We start from the raw sequence: 18,126 nt of genomic DNA on the forward strand, positions 1-18,126 counted from the left end.
ACCTCAGAGGATTTAACTCTGAGAACCACAGTGAATGATTTGTTTGCGGCTTATAAACACAATATAGCTGCACCAAGGGCAATACAAACGGAGCGCATGACATATTCTGACATAGAGAATGCTAATATGAAGAAGTCAATTCAGCTCCGGGTGAAGATAGCCTCAGTGGTAGATGTGCCTGTTTCTTCGTTGCTCCCACTTCCAGCAGAACACTCCTATCCCAGGGAGTGGGCAACCCGGACTGACTCATCTGGTCTATGTGTGCTTACCACAGAGGCAACGTTTGAACATGAGACTGTGATACCTGCTTCCTTATGCAAGGAAGAAGTTATACGGGAGAGGGACGCAGGTCCTAGGGATCTATTGATCCTATGTGAAACTGAGTCACGGCTAACCAAGGGGGGCCGCAAGAGATACCCACAAATACTCCCTGCTAGTTTACAGTGGTTGGGAGTGGAAAATCCTAAGAAAGTAGGTGGAAATCAGCAGAAGATCCTCATATTGACATATATGCCTGCATTATACGTCTCCCTCTCCACTGAGAAATCCTCACTGTCGGAAGGTTTACCTTTTTGGGACTCTCTAGGGTGGCGAGCTGGGGTAGGTTAAACATTCCCTACACCCGGTCCACTCGCTTCCTAACCTAATTGAGGGCTGATTGCTCTCCCTCTTTTGAGACACTACTTTAGGGGCGAGGACTTCAAAATTAATAATATATAGCTCCTGAAGATCTTAAATGTTTCTCTTTATTTTCTACTGTGTGACGTTACTACCACTATATGTAAGATTCTTGTTTGTGTTATATTTCCACTATGTAATATCTGTGTGGGTTGTCTCATTTACTTATAGATATAGGAGTATTGCCTTAGGAGATGTTTTGTTAGATCCTAGGGGGCTCGTTACTGCAGAATGGCTCCATGTGCGTATATCCAGTACAAGTAACTATTAATTTACATTTGATGTAGCTAGAGCACTTAACCATATGTGGCAAACATCTTATTATGGTATTACTGCTTTTGCTAATCTTAGTCTGCTACGCATGACACTACAATTTGATGTATGAATATGCTATCTTATAAACAAATATATTATTTAAGATGCATGCATAGGTCACTTAATGGCTGACACTTCATCCCTGGATATCACACTCTTGGGAGCCGGTCTCCCTGTTATATATATATATATAGCTCATTAATACTATACTGAATTTGTTTTTAGAACTATAATATTCCAAATCAATCACTATAGGAAGGTGCGCACTTACAGAGTCTGAATCAGTCGAGAAAGCAAGTTATACCTGTCTTTTTTTTCTGAATAGGATGCCTTCTATTGTGATTTTATCCTTGTTTATAAGGTAATAACTAAAGGAGACTATTACCCAGTGTAGAAGAGTTGGTTCTAAGGGTCTGTTAAGCTGCTACTAACACACCTACTCAACACTTTCATGAGGAGAGATTATATTTTATCCTGGCATAGAATTAAGGTTTTTCCTTGAAGTAACAGTACAATTACTTGCCCTGCTGTCAGCGGCCGAGTTGGCGGGGTATATAGGTTATTGTCAGTCATCTATTAGAAATATTATTCTCTCCTATTCTTAACAGATAAGATTTTGCACTAACCAATCTGGATCCTAGAACAGTATTGATAACTATGCATTACATTTTGCATTTCATATGAGCTTGAGCTGTGATTGCCTACAGGAATAGCCTCCCACCGCCTAGCTGTGATTTACTGTATATCCACTGTTTAAATTTTGTATATAGTCCACCTATCTATAGTAACATTGTTTTAGGCTTTGTCCTATGTTCTCTATGTGATAAACAAGCCATATGTTTGATATATACTTCCCAATTTTGAACAATATTAGTTGCATGTGGTCCAAAGTGATTCACATTCTTTTCTAATTAGTCTAGGACCACAATGGTCCATAAAAGGAGACATATATATATGTATAAGAAAAACACACTGAGGTTCCCTAATTGAGAGCCATGAGTGGTCTCCTACGGTATATAACTACCTACCACTGCATTGATTTACTTATAGTGCTAGGAGGTCCAAGAGTGACTTCAGATGATGTATGGAGGGTATAAAGTATTGAAGGTAGGAGTTATGCAATGTAATAATATTAACATTTAGCATATGACTATGTAAGGTTTCTTTCATTTGTTTTGTTCCTGTACACTGTTTATATTCTGAGACAAATGTATTTTGTATGTTTTCTGACATATGCAATTTGTATGCCTGTTCTGAACCTCAATAAAAATATTTAAAAACAAAAAAAATTCAAAATTGTCTTTAATTTGCCACCCCTTGTATCATGTGATAGCCATCAGCCAATTACAAACTGATATACACTGTGAGCTCATGCACATGCTCAGTAGAAACTGGTGCCTCAGAAAGTGTGCATATAAATAGACTGTGCACAATTTGATTATGGAAATAAACTGGAAAGTCTCTTTAAGGGACAGGCAAGTCCAAAATAAACTTTCATGATTCAAATATGGCATGCAATTTTAAACAACTTTCCAATTTACTTTTATCACCAATTTTGCTTTGTTCTCTTGATATTCTTAAATAAAAGCAAAAACCGAGGTAGGCTCATATGCTAATTTCTTAGACCTTGAAGGCCCCCTCTAATCTAAATGCATTTTGACAGTTTTTCACCACTAGAGGGCATTAGTTCATGTGTTTCATATAGATAACATTGAGCTCATCCACGTGAAGTTACCTAGGAGTGAGCACTGATTGGCTAAAATGCAAGTCTGTCAAAAGAACTGAGATAAGGGGGCAGTTTGCAGAGGCTTAGATACAAGGTAATCACAGAGGTAAAAAGTGTATTTATATAACTGTGTTGGTTATGCAAAACTTGTGAATGAGTAATAAAGGGATTATCTATCTTTTTAAACAACAAAAATTCTGGTGTTGACTGTCCCTTTAAAATTTTCATGATTCAGATAGAGCACACAGAGGTTTAACTAGAATCCACTCGGCCTCAGAGCAAAGTTTATGGCAGGGTCCCCCTCATTTGAACAATATATATACATATACCGTATTTATATATACACACATACGCACATATATATACAATCACATACACAGTTACACACACATATATGTGTGTGTGTGTGTGTGTGTGTGTAAATATATATATATATATATATATATTATTATTATTTTTTAAACATTTTATCTTGACTTAAAATGAGCCCTGCTCCTGTGCAGGAATCCAATACAGGCATATAGCAGTAGGGGTGGGGGGCTGCTCCTTTCAGAAATGCTGTGCCTTGCTGATATCAAATACGTTGTAGATGCAGTTAACCCAGCAGCTAGCTAGCAGAGGGGACTGCAGTTTTAGTTTTTTTGGCAGCCGCGGGGTTAAGTGCATCTGCTATGTTTTTGAGCCATTTCTCAAAGTGCAGGAGATTGTGTGGGAGGTTCCATAATGATTACATACCCTAAGTTTCAGACTGCAGACGTCTCTAGGGGGAAATATAAGTGAGTGGCTTTCCCTCCTCTTCAGTCTCCTGCATGGGCTCTGCTTTTAGACTTCTATAGATTGATCGGCTGCTACTGAGATCACAAACAGAAAGTGAAAGTAAAACAGCCATTTTACAAATGTTTGCTAAAAGCAACCACTAGATGGAGCTGGTTTGCAAGAAATCACATACAAATTAATGCAGTACAGCCACATCCGAGGATTTTTATTTTTAGCAAAAAATTGCGAACTCTTGCGGTTTTTAAATTGCGGCAATTAATTGCGGTTTTAAATCGCATATGCGATCGTGCAGCCCTAATATATATATATATATATATATACACACACTCAAAAACCTAAACACACGTATATATACATACACACACATATGTACACACAAATACATGCACACATACAAACACATATATATACAAACACATACATATACATAAACACACACAAACATATATTCATAGTAAAATAGCTGCTTAAAGGGACATAATACTCATTTGCTAAATCACTTGAAACTAATGCAGTATAACTGTAAAAAGCTGACAGGAAAATATCACCTGAGCATCTCTATGTAAAAAAGGAAAATATTTTACCTCACAATTTCCTAAGCTCAGCAGAGTAAGTTCTGTGTAAAAAGTTATACTCAGCTGCAGGTAAAAAAAAAAAATGAAGAAATGAACAGCAGCCAATCAGCATCAACAGTGCTGAGGTCATGAACTCTTTTACTGCAATCTCATGAGATTTGACTTAACTCTCATGAGATTTCATAGTAAACTTCCTTTAAACTGAATAGGGAAATAAGATGAGAGTGCACGAGGCTCAACCCCTTAGCTGTCCCGGGACAGACATACTGATTTGTTGCTTAGAAGTCCTTTACAATGGGATGTGGCTACTGAGGAACTTTTGAGGTAAAATATCTTTCTTTTTTACATAGAGATGTTCAGGTGATATTTTCTAGTCAGCTTTTTACAGCTATACTGCATCACTTTCAAGTGTTTAAACATTTGGGTATTATGGCCCTTTAAGAACGTCCTATTGAAACTGTGGACTAACACGGCTGGGTTAGCGCATATGAAGAATTGCTATCTTCAATGCTCTTTCTTGAAATATTAAATATAAAATATAAAAAAAATTACAAATTATTAAAAAATATTATACCTACTGTAAAATATTCTGAATAATCCATAGAATATATCTATATGTTTTAGAGTATGTATAATAATTTTTAACATTTATTGTTATTATTTTTATTATTTTACCGAGTTAGTCCTAAATCGTGAACCCTGATGCTCGTTACGCATATTTTACAAGCCTATGTTCTTCACATATTATTTACTGTAAATATTTAACATTCTAATGTTCTTCACTTACAGGATAATGTACTTTTTTATTGCAAATATATATATATATATATATATATATATATATATATATATATATACACACACTGTGTGCACAATTAGGCAAGTGAGTATTTTGACCAAATCATCATTTCTTTCCAATGGCATGGAGAGTCCACAAATCCATTCAATTACTAGTGGGAATTCAACTCCTGGCCACCAGATGGAAGCAAATCACACCCCAGCAAAGCTTCAAGTCTTCTCCCACTTCCCACAATCCCCGTCATTCTTTGTCTTTGTAACATTGTAGTTGATGTGCGAAGGTGTCTGAAGAAATTAAGTTGTACTTTTTCCTGCAAGCAAGGATTGGGGTTATGCTGTATCGTGCCCATGTAATTCTCTTTAGTAAGAGTAATGGTGGCTTTTAGCAGTTGGAAGACAGCGAGGTGGTCTTTGCTTACCTTCCAACATTTTTGCTACACCTATATAGAAACCAGGGTTTAACCCTTAAACCGACAGCCCCCACATCATAAAAAACTAAATTAAACTACTAACCCCTAAACCTAACAACCCCCTAACTTTAAATTAAAATTACAAGATCCCTATCTTAAAATAAATAAAAACTTACCTTGGAAATTAAAAAAAACTAAGTTTAAACTATAAATTAAACTAACATTACTATTATACTAAATTTAAAATAAATATCAATTAAATAAATTAAATTGCACATTAAAAAAAACTAACACTACTAAAAAAAATAAATCTACAATTACAAAAAATACTAAATTTAAAAAATAACAAACACTAAATTACGAAAAATAACAAACGAAATTATCCAAAATAAAAACAATTACAAGTAATCTAATAGCCCTATAAAAATAAAAAAGCCCCCCAAAATAAAAAAAAAAAACCTAGCCTACAATAAACTACCAATAGCCCTTAAAAGGTCCTTTTGTAGGGCATTGCCCTAAAGAAATCAGCTCTTTTACCTGAAAAAATACAAAGACCCCCCCAACAGTAAAACCCACCACCCAACCAACCCCCCAAAATAAAAAAAACTAACTCTAACAAAAACCTAAGCTACCTATTGCTCTGAAAAGTGCATTTGTATGGGCATTGCCCTTAAAAGGGCATTCAGCTCTTTTTCTTGCTCTGAAAAGGGCATTCAGCTCTTTTGAGATAGCCCAAACCCTAATCTAAAAGAAAAACACCCAAAAAAAGTTTAAAAAACCTAACACTAACCTCCGACGATCCACTTACAGTTTCTGAAGTTCGGACATCCAGGCGGTGAAGTCTTTATCCAGGCAGCGAAGTCTTCATCCATGCGGCGAGGTCTTTATCCATCCAGATGGCGTCTTCTATCTTCATCCAAGCGGCATCTTCTATCTTCATCACGGCAGAGCGGGTCCATCCTGAAGACATCCGGCGCGGAGCATCCTCTTCATACGGTCGCCGCTGTATACTGAATCTTCAATGCAAGGGAGCCTTTTCAAAATGGCGTCCCTTGCATTCCTATCGACTGATTTGGTTTTTGAAATTCAAATCAGCCAATAGGATGAGAGCTACTGAAATCCTATTGGCTGTTCAAATGAGCCAATAAAATGAGAGCTACTGAAATTCTATTGGCTGATTTGTATAGCCAATAGAATTTTCAGTAGCTCTCATCCTATTGGCTGGGGTGTAGAGGTGACGGTTTTAATAATTATTTATCTATGCTTAGAGTTTTATTCAAATTTTTCATATTGAAATTAGAGAATAAGGGAAGGAAAGGGCTATTTTATTTACTATGGAAGCCAATCCCAAGCTTTCTCTGTCATTTGATAAATGTCTTTATTGTGCAGATGCCCAGGTTATACCACCTTTGCAATTTTGTTCCCCTTGCCTTAATACGGTTTTATTATTTAAGGATTCCTTATCTGAGCCTTCTTTTTCAGGATAATGCTGTTCAAGGGTTGTCTTAGCCTTCTGCTAACATGTGCCAGTCTTTGACATATTCACATGCAGTGCCCTGTCAAAGTCAGTCTCCGGGAGTGTTTGTTTGCCTAAAGATTTTGCTGCGCAGTTGACTTCTGCAGTTTCTGCAGCCCTAAGTGGTTTACCTAGTTCTGGTAAAAGGAAGAGGAAATCTAAGAACATTTCTATGGGTTCTGATTCCGCCAACACTGATTTGGTTAGTCTTTCTCAGTTATCCAGCGAGGTTCATTCCTCTGCAGCTTCTGAGGGTGAGATCTCTGATTCAGAATCTGCAGTTCTTAGTGCAATAGATTCTGAGGAGGTTAATTTTAGTTTTAAACTGGAGCATCTCTGTTTACTTTTGAAGGAGGTTTTAGCTACTTTGGATGACTCTGAAACTGTTGCAGAGGCTCCTAAAAGGCTAATAAACTGAATAGAGTTTTTGATGTCAAACCTAAATCTATGGAGGTTTTTCCTGTTCCAGATTGCATGTCTGACATTATATCATAGGAATGGGAGAAGCCAGGTTTTCCTTTTAACCCATCTCCTGTGTTTAAAAAGATGTTTCCTGTGGCTGATTCAGTACGAGATCTGTGACGCACTGTTCCTAGAGTAGAATGCGCTATATCTACCTTAGCCAAGGATAGTTCCTCTTTTAAAGACCCTATGGATAAGAAACTGAAGGGTTATTTAAGAAAGATGTTTTTTCATCAGGGTTTGCAGTGGTAACCAGTTGCTACGGATATGACTTCTAAATCGAAGCTTCTGTCTCTACCTCTTAAGGGTAAGACTTTATTTGGTCCTGGTCTGGCAGAGATCATTTCCACAGTTACTGGTGGGAAGGGAGTTTTTTTACCACAGGATAAGAAGAATAGACCCAAGGGTCGTCAGACTTCTAATTTTCGTTCCTTTCGTAACTTCAAGGGACAGAGATCTTCCTCGTCTTCTAAATCTGAGCAGGCCAAGACTTCTTGGAGAGCTTGCCAGCCCTGTCACAAGGGTAAGCAATCCAGAAAGCCTTCTGCTGAGGCTAAGTCAGCATGAAGGGGCCTCCCCTGATCCAGTTCTGGATCAGGTAGGGGGCAGGCTTTCTTTTTTTCAGCATGCTTGGATTTGTGATGTTCCAGATCTTTGGGCATCCTTGGCCATTCAAGTCTTGTCCCCCCAGGGACAGATTCCTATTATCAAGATTATCTGTAAACCAGGTAAAGAGAGAGGCCTTCTTAAATTGCATAAGGTATTTGTCCTCTCTGGGAGTGATTATCCCAGTTCCTCTAGCAGAACAGGGTCAAGAATTTTATTCAAAGCTTTTTGTAGTTCCCAAAAAGGAGGGAACTTTTAAACCCATTCTAGACTTCAAGTCTCTCAACAAGTTTCTCAAGGTCCCATCCTTCAAAATTAAGACTATTTGTTCTATTCTCCCTCTACTTCAGGAGGGTCAGTTTATGACCACTGTAGACATAAATGATATATTTATGTGCCTATCCACAGGAAACATTTCAAGTTCCTGAGGTTCGCTTTTTTGGATCAACATTTCCAATTTGTGGTCCTGCCTTTTGGCCTCGCCACTGCTCCTCGAATCTTTACGAAGGTTCTAGGGGCTCTTTTGGCTGTGACCAGATTGCGGTGGCTCCTTACCAGGACGATATCTTGGTCCAGGTGCCATATTTTCAGTTAGCAAGATCCCATACAGATTTTCTGTTAGCTATTCTCCGCTCTCACGGGTGGAAGGTGAACCTAGGGAAAAGTTCCTTGGTGCCAAGTACCAGGGTATGTTTTCTGGGGACAATCATAGACCCAGTATCTATTTTTTTTGACGGAGGTCAGAAATTCAAGCTTCTGGAGGCCTGTTGTTCTCTTCAGTCCTCTGTTTGTCCACCGGTGGCTGTATGGATGGAAGTAATTGGTCTCATGGTGGCATCCATGGACATTATTCCATTTGCTTGCTTCCATCTGAGTCCTCTACAGTTATGTATGCTCAATCAATGGAATGGAGACCACTCGGATCTCTCTCAGAGGATAGTTTTAGGCTCTCAGACAATGATGTCTCTGTCTTAGGGATCTCCCAGGACCATTGTCTCAGGGCACTTGTTCCCTGAGATCCTCTTAAGAGATTGTGATCACAGATGCCAGCCTGTTTGGCTGGGGAGCACTTTGGGGGTCCCTAAGAGCTCAGGGACTTTTGCCCTCCCTATAAATATCCTAGAATTGAGCGCAATTCGCAATGCTCTATCAGCTTGGCCTCAACTGAGTTTAGTCTGGTTTATCAGATTTCAATCAGACAACATCACTTTGGTGTCATATATCAACCACTAAGGTGGAACTCGGAGCTTGTTAGCTATGAAGAAGGTGGCTCGCATTCTTCAGTGGGCAGAGTCTCACAATTGTCATCTCTCTACCATTCATATCCCAGGGCTGGACAACTGGGAAGCAGATTATCTGAGCTGGCAGATGTTTCATCCAGGGGAATGGGCTTTTCATCCGAAATGTTAACCCTCAAGTGGGGAATTTCGGAGCTGGATCTGATGGCATCTCGTCTAAACGCCAAGCTTCCAAGATACGGAGCAAGGTCAAGAGATCCTCAATCAGCTTTGGTAGACGCCCTGGCAGTGCCATGGAAATTCGGTCTAATTTATCTGTTTCCTCCGGTTGCCCTCCTTCCTCGGCTGATAGCTTGTATCAAACAGGAGCTGGCATCAGTGATTCTTATAGCTCCAGCGTGGCCTTGTAGAACTTGGTTTGCGGACCTAGGGAGGATGTCGTCATTCCCCCCCCGTGGAAATTGCCTCTGAGGATGGATCTTCTACTTCAGGGTCCCTTCCTCTATTCGAACTTAGTCTCTCTGAAGCTGACTGTTTGAAAATTGAACGCTTAGTCTTGTCCAGCTCGCCAGCCTGTTACTCGTAAGATGTATGTAAGAAATGGCGTATGTACCTTCATTGGTGCGGATCTAGGGGTTTTTCTTAGAGTCAGGTGAGAATTCCCCATATTCTATCCTTTCTTCAGGAGAAGGATTTATCAGTCAGTACCCTAAAGGGTCAGATTTCGGCTCTGACGATTCTTCTGCAGAAGCATCTGGCAATTTTGCCAGATATTCAATCTTTTGTCCAGGCTTTGGTTAGAATCAGGCCTGTGTTTTGGTGAATTGCTCCTCCTTGGAGTCTTAATCTGGTTCTTAAAGTTCTACAGCAGGCTCCATTTGAGCCTATGCATGCTGTTGATATCAAGTTATTGTCCTGGAAGGTTTTGTTTCTGCTGGCAATTTCCTCTGCCCGTAGAGTTTTGGAGCTTTCAGCTCTACTGTTTGATTCTCCTTATCTTATTCTTCATGCAAATAAGGCGGTTCTCTGTACCAAATTAGGATTTCTACCTAAGGTGGTTTCGGAACGCAATATTAACCTATAAATTGTTGTTCTTTCATTTTTTCCTAATCCTTTCTCTAAGAAAGAGCGGTTATTGCACAATCTGGATGTTGTGCATGCTTTAAGGTTCTTTTTACAGGCTACGAAAGATTTTCATCAATCTTCTGCTCTTTTTGTTGTCTTTTCAGGTAAATGGAGGGGTCAGTAGGCCACTTCTTCTACTCTCTCCTTCTGGTTGAGAAGTGTTATTCGATTGGCTTATGAGACAGCTGGAAAGCAGCCTCCAGAGATTACGGCTCATTCCACTAGGGCTGTCGCTTCCTCTTGGGCCTTTAAAAATTATGCTTCTATGGAACAGATTTGCAAGGCGGCCACTTGGTCATCATTGCATACTTTTTCCAAATTTTCCAAATTTGATATTTTTGCCTCAGCTGAGGCTTCTTTTGGGAGGAAAGTTCTTCAAGCGGTGGTGCCTTCTGTTTAGGTTTGCCTGTCTTGTGTATCCCTACCTTCCATTCTGTGGACTCTAGCTTTGTTATTGGTTCCCACTAGTAATTGAATGGATTTGTGGACTCTCCATGGAAAGAAAACATCATTTTTACTTACCTGATAAATTATTTTCTTTCCTGGCATGGAGAATCCACAACCCTCCCTTATTTTTTAGACAGCTTTTTATCATTTTTCTAAACCTCAGGCACCTCTATACCCTTTGTGTCTTCTTCTCTTTCCATAATTCCTCGGCTAAATGACTGGGGATTATGGGTAGTGGGAGGATACTTGAAGCTTTGTTGGGGTGTTCTTTGCCTCCACCTGATGGCCAGGAGTTGAATTCCCACTAGTAATTTAATGGATTAGTGGACTCTCCATGCCAGGAAAGAAAATAATTTATCAGGTAAGTATACATTATGTTTTTTATGCATATTGTCCAACTCAAAGCAATATAAACTAGAATGCTTATTGAATTTAAGCATATCAGGTGATGTGTATTTGTGTAATTAGGTAGGGTGTGGCCTTAGGAGATCAACACGTATATCAAGGTGTGCATAATTTTTAGGCAGCTTCTTTCCTTAGGCAAAATGGGCCACAAAAGAGATTTAACTGGCTCTGAAAAGTCAAACATTGTAAAAAGTCTTTCAGAGGGATACAGCACTCTTGAAATTGCTAAGATATTGGGGCGTGATCACAGAACCATCAAACGTTTTGTTGAAAATAGTCAACAGGGTAGCAAGAAACGTGTTGAGAAAAAAAGACGCAAATTAACTGCCAAAGATTTGAGAAGAATCAAACATGAAGCTACCAGGAACCCATTAGGCTCCAATGCTGTCATATTCCAGAACTGCAACCTACCTGGAGTGCCCAGAAGTACAAGGTGTTCAGTGCTCAGGGACATGGCCAAGGTAAGGAAGGCTGAAACCCGACCACCACTGAATAAGACATATAAGTTGAAACGTTAAGACTAAGCCAAGAATTATCTGAAGACAAATTTTTCAAAGGTTTTATGGACTGATGAGTTGAGATTGACTCTTGACGGACCAGATGGATGGGACATGGCTGGATCAATAACGAGCACAGAGCTCCACTTTGACTCAAACGCCAGCAAGGTGGAGGTAGGGTACTGGTATTGGCTGGTATTATTAAAGATGAGCTAGTTGGGCTTTTTCGGGTTGAAGATGGACTCAAAATTAACTACCAAACCTACTGCCAGTTTTTAGAAGACACTTTCTTCAAGCAGTGGTAAAGGAAAAAGTCTGCATCTTTCAAGAAGACCATGCTATTTATGCAGGACAATGCTCCATTGCATGCATCAAAGTACTCCACTGCGTGGCTAGCCAGTAAAGGCCTTAAAGATAAAAAAAATTATGAATTGGCCCCCTTCCTCACCTGACCTAAACCCTATCGAGAACTTGAGGGCCCTTCTTAAACGGGAGATTTACGGTGAAGGACAACAGTACACCTCTCTGAACAGTGTCTGGGAGGCTGTGGTTGCTGCTGCACAAAAAGTTGATTGTTGACAGTTCAAGAAACTGACAGACTCCATGGATGGAAGGCTTATGACTGTTATTGAAAAGAAGGGGGGCTATATTGGTCACTGATTTTTTTTTGTAGAAATGTCAGAAATTTTTATTTGTAAATTTTGAGTTGTTTGTTTATTATTCTCATTTTAACAGATGAAAATAAACAAGTGAGATGGGAAATTTTTTATTTTTATTTAGTTGAATAATAATTCTGCACACATAGATATTTTCCTAAGAAAGTCAAAACCTCACTTTTACTTTCTTAAATATTCGGGTTTGAGGTTTATTAACATTTTGGATTGACAAGAGAGCACTGTAGTTCAATAATGAAATTAATCCTCAAAAATACAACTTACCTAATAACTGTGCACACAGTGTATATGGTTAAGCCCTTTGCAGCCTTTTTTTCTAACACCTTATACCATCTATCTTTGAGCCCTTATAACTTTTTTATTACATTTATTAAACTAAATTTTATCAGATAGTGTTAATATGAGTGTAACTGTACTTTTACACGTATTTATGTTGTCTTTAGCACAATGTTTTTCTCTTCCACTACCCTTTTACGCTAGGGCCCATATTTTTCAAGCTCCGTATGGAGCTTGAAGGGCCGTGTTTCTGGCGAGTCTTCAGACTCTCCAGAAACACAAGTCATGAAGCAGCAGTCTAAAGACCGCTGCTCCATAACCCTGTCCGCCTGCTCTGTGCAGGCGGACAGGAATCGGCGGAAATCAACCAGATCGAAAACGATCGGGTTGATTGACATCTCCCTGCTGGCGGCCGATTGGCCGCCAGTCAGCAGGGGGCGGCGTTGCACCAGCAGCTCTTGTGAGCTGCTGATGCAATGTTAAATGCGGAGAGCGTATTGCTCTCCGCATTTAGCGAGGTCTTGCAGACCTGATCCGCAGTGTCGGATCAGGTCCACAAGACCTTTGATAAATTGGGGCCTAGATCTCAAGTCAGGCTAACCTGACACACGTAAATCTTGATTACCCTCAAGCGAACACGTTTACTTTCAACTCGTAATAGGCATGCTTATTACGCTTAAGTTGCAAGCAAAAAGCCGAAAAAATTATATTGCTAACGCACTACAGTTAGCGAGCCACTCACAATCTAGCCCTTATTAAGCAATATCAACTATTAAAAATTATTTGAGGCATTTCCATGGATAACAAACAACAGCTACAGATGCTAAATGCTATAGAGCAACTTGAAAAAAACATTGCATTAATTACTTCTCTGGCCGCACACAAGAAAGCTGTAGTAGCTGAAGCGGGACCTGACTTTTGACCTGCACAAGCTGCACTTTCAATTGATCAGTGGAGGGAAGTATATAGTTCATCTCACGGCAGTTATTCAGGGCATCAGGAGCAAAAGTGACACTGACGGCTCCTAAATCTGGCATTCTTGCCCTGCAATGCCCACCTACTCCTTCCCCTCTCTTTAAAGAAGCCTGTGTGGTGTTGATTTATAGCAGGTAGAGGGACATATAAGTTAATTAAAGATAAATAAATACTAATAAAAGTAGTAAGCGCACAGCTTAGATGTAGCAGTGGCTGCTGCCCCCTAAAAGGAAGGGCCTGGTAACAGCTGCAACACCTGTAGTTATGCCCCTGAGAGAAAATAATTTTAAATAACTTTCCAATTTACTTCTATCATCGAAGCTGCTTCATTCTCTTGGTATCCTTTGTTGAAGGATTAACAGCAAGAGTCATATGTGAAGCCACCAATCAGCAGCTAGTTCCCGGTAGTGCATTGCTCCTCCTGAACCTAGGTATGCTTTTTAATAAAGGATTCCAAGAAAGGGAAGCAAATTTGATAATAGAAGTAAATTGGAACGCTGTATGCTCTATCCGAGGCCTCTGAATTTGATAATAGCGATATTTTATAAAGGGATCCATATTTGTGATCAAGATTGGTTGTGAAATGTTATAAAGGGCTGAAATACGTGTTTGAAATCAGCGCCCCTAATTTTATTAAAATCTTCTGACACATTTAAACAATGGGACCAGAGCACAAATAAAATATAAATATCTGAGCATTCATTCAAGATTGTAATTACGTTTGGCTGTTATAAAAATTCAGTTGGCACAGAATGATAAGGAAAGGGTTGACGATGTGAGTTTGTTAAAGACTTTAATAACTTACATGCAAGCACACAAAGCAGTCGCTAGCAACATTGTGTCATTTTTAAATGAAATTGTCTTTTCCAATTGGATGGGAAAACACCTGTTACACATAGGTTTTTGCATGTTGAAAAGTAAGGAAATTCAAATAAAAATAGAATGTCAAATATCAATAAATGTGCTGATATTGATCACCAAACAGTGACATAGGAGTGAGGTAATAAACCGTCACAAGAAGGGGGCGGAGCCAACCATTGTCAGGCTGTTATATGTACGGCTTTACAAGGATTGGTATAGTTCACAAACAATCCACATCCATTTGTTAACAAAGGTTGTTTTTTTTATGGACAAATGCCCTTAGCGACTATATATTGCACTTTGTATTTGTTGATTTTGGGCTAAATTACGAGTGGAGTGCTGTTTAGCTCTCCAACTCGCACGCTAACTGCGCTAGAAGTAAGCTCTTTTGAACGCGTTGGGTAGCACTCATATTACAAGTTAAAAGTAAAAAGTTATCGCCCGTTAACCTATTCCCCCATAGAAGTCAAGGGAGCAAACATTCTACTTGTGGATTAACACAATCACATATTCTCAAGTGCACTAACCCAACATGAAAATACATTCCAATGTTCTTCACATAGAAGAATATGTTTTATTTTTCTCCAACATTGGTGTGTCCGGTCCACGGTGTCATCCATTAATTGTGGGAAATGTTCTCCCCCACAGGGAAAGGCAAGGAGAGCACACAGCAAGAGCTGTCCATATAGCTCCCCCTCTGGCTCCGCCCCCCAGTCATTCTCCTTGCCGCTCTGAACAAGTAGCATCTACCACGGGGATGGCGAGGAGTTTGTGGTGTTAGTTGTAGTTTTTTATTCTTCTATCAAGAGTTTGTTATTTTAAAATAGTGCTGGCTTGTACTATTTACTCTATAACAGAAAAGTGATGAATGCTCAATCAGTGGAATGGGGACTATACAGACTTGTCTCCCCAAATTCAAGTAGACCAGGTAACCAGGGACTCACTTCTCTGGTGGTTGACCCAGGATCACCTGTCTCAGGGAATGAGTTTCCGCAGACCGGAGTGGGTCATCGTCACGACCGACGCCAACCTCTTGGGGTGGGGCGTGGTCTGGGACTCTCTGAAAGCTCAGGGCCTATGGTCGCGGGAAGAGTCGCTTCTCCCGATAAACATTTTGGAACTAAGAGCTATATTCAATGCGCTCCTGGCTTGGCCTCAGCTAGCGGAAGCCAGGTTCATAAGATTTCAGTCGGACAACATAACAACTGTTGCGTACATCAATCATCAGGGGGGAACAAAGAGTTCCCTAGCGATGAAGGAAGTAACCAAGATAATCCAATGGGCAGAGAATCACTCCTGCCATCTATCTGCTATTCACATCCCAGGAGTAGACAACTGGGAGGCGGACTATTTGAGTTGTCAGACTTTCCATCCGGGGGAGTGGGAACTCCATCCGGAGGTCTTTGCTCAGTTAACCCAATTATGGGGCATTCCAGACATGGATCTAATGGCGTCCCGTTAGAACTTCAAGATTCCTTGCTACGGGTCCAGATCCAGGGATCCCAAGGCGACTCTAGTGGATGCATTAGTGGCGCCTTGGTCGTTCAACCTAGCATATGTGTTTCCACCGTTTCCTCTCCTCCCCAGGCTCATAGCCAGGATCAAACAGGAGAAGGCCTCGGTGATTCTGATAGCTCCTGCGTGGCCACGCAGGACTTGGTATGCAGACCTGGTGAATATGTCATCGGCTCCATTTGAGACAGGACCTTCTAGTACAAGGTCCATTCGAACATCCCAATCTAGTTTCTCTGCAGCTGACTGCTTGGAAATTGAACGCTTGATTTTATCCAAGCGTGGGTTTTCAAATTCTGTGATTGATACTCTGGTCCAAGCCAGAAAACCTGTGACTAGAAGGATTTACCATAAAATATGGAAAAAATATATCTGTTGGTGTGAATCCAAAGGATTCTCCTGGAGTAAGATTAAAATTCCAAAGATTCTCTCCTTTCTCCAAGAAGGTTTGAATAAAGGATTGTCAGCTAGTTCTCTAAAAGGACAGATTTCTGCATTATCCGTCTTGTTGCACAAACGACTGGCAGCTTTGCCAGATGTACAAGCTTTTGTTCAGGCTTTGGTTAGAATCAAGCCTGTTTACAGACCCATGACTCCTCCTTGGAGTCTAAATTTAGTTCTTTCAGTTCTTCAAGGGGTTCCGTTTGAACCTTTACATTCCATAGATATTAAGTTACTATCTTGGAAAGTTCTGTTTTTGGTTGCTATTTCTTCTGCTAGAAGAGTTTCTGAATTATCTGCTTTGCAGTGTGATCCACCCTATCTGGTGTTCCATTCAGATAAGGTTGTTTTGCGTACTAAGCCTGGTTTTCTTCCAAAAGTTGTTTCCAACGAGAACATCAACCAGGAAATAGTTGTTCCTTCTTTGTGTCCAAATCCAGTTTCAAAGAAGGAACGTTTATTACACAATTTAGATGTTGTTTGTGCTTTAAAGTTCTATTTAGAAGCAACAAAAGATTTTAGACAAACCTCATCCTTGTTTGTCATTTACTCTGGTAAGAGGAGAGGTCAAAAAGCTACTGCTACCTCTCTCTCTTTCTGGCTGAAAAGCATTATCCGCTTGGCTTATGAGACTGCCGGACGGCAGCCCCCTGACCGTATCACAGCTCACTCTACTAGGGCTGTGGCTTCCACATGGGCCTATAAGAACGAGGCTTCTGTTGACCAGATATGTAAGGCAGCGACTTGGTCTTCTCTGCACACTTTTGCCAAATTCTACAAATTTGATATTTTTGCTTCTTTGGAGGCTGTTTTTGGGAGAAAGGTTTTTCAAGCCGTGGTGCCTTCTGTTTAGGTAACCTGATTTGCTCCCTCCCTTCATCCGTGTCCTAAAGCTTTGGTATTGGTTCCCACAAGTAATGGATGACGCAGTGGACCGGACACACCAATGTTGGAGAAAACAGACTTTATGCTTACCTGATAAAGTACTTTCTCCAACGGAGTGTCCGGTCCACGGCCCGCCCTGGTTTTTTTAATCAGGTTGAAAAAAAATTTCTTTATACACTACAGTCACCACGGCACCCTATAGTTTCTCCTTTTTCTCCTAACCGTTGGTCGAATGACTGGGGGGCGGAGCCAGAGGGGGAGCTATATGGACAGCTCTTGCTGTGTGCTCTCCTTGCCTTTCCCTGTGGGGGAGAACATTTCCCACAAGTAATGGATGACGCCGTGGACCGGACACACCGTTGGAGAAAGTAATTTATCAGGTAAGCATAAATTCTGTTATTCATAAATACACATTTCTACATATATCTGATGTTTTTTTGTACAATATGTATTTATACCTATAAACATACATGATTATATATAGGCATAGATATATACAGTTATACAGTGGGTATTAAAAAGAATCACCCCCTTGAAAAGTTTTGTTACTTTTCAGCCTGAAATAAAGAAAGACACTGGCTTAGATTTAGAGTTTGGCGGTAGCCGTCAAAACCAGCGTTAGAGGCTCCTAACGCTGGTTTTTACCGCCCTCTGGTATTTGGAGTCAGTCAGGAAAGGGTCTAACGCTCACTTTGGAGCCACGACTTTTCCATACCGCAGATCCCTATCTTTTCAATGGGATCTTTCTAATGCCGGTATTTAGAGTCGTGGCTGAAGTGAGCGTTAGAAATCTAACGACAAAACTCCACCTGCAGAAACAAGTCAGTAGTTAAGAGCTTTCTGGGCTAACGCCGGTTTATAAAGCTCTTAACTACTGTGCTCTAAAGTACACTAACAACAATAAACTACCTATGTACCCCTAAACCA

Source organism: Bombina bombina, chromosome 7 (genome assembly GCF_027579735.1).
Source record: "Bombina bombina isolate aBomBom1 chromosome 7, aBomBom1.pri, whole genome shotgun sequence".
In the NCBI taxonomy this organism is placed as follows: domain Eukaryota; kingdom Metazoa; phylum Chordata; class Amphibia; order Anura; family Bombinatoridae; genus Bombina; species Bombina bombina.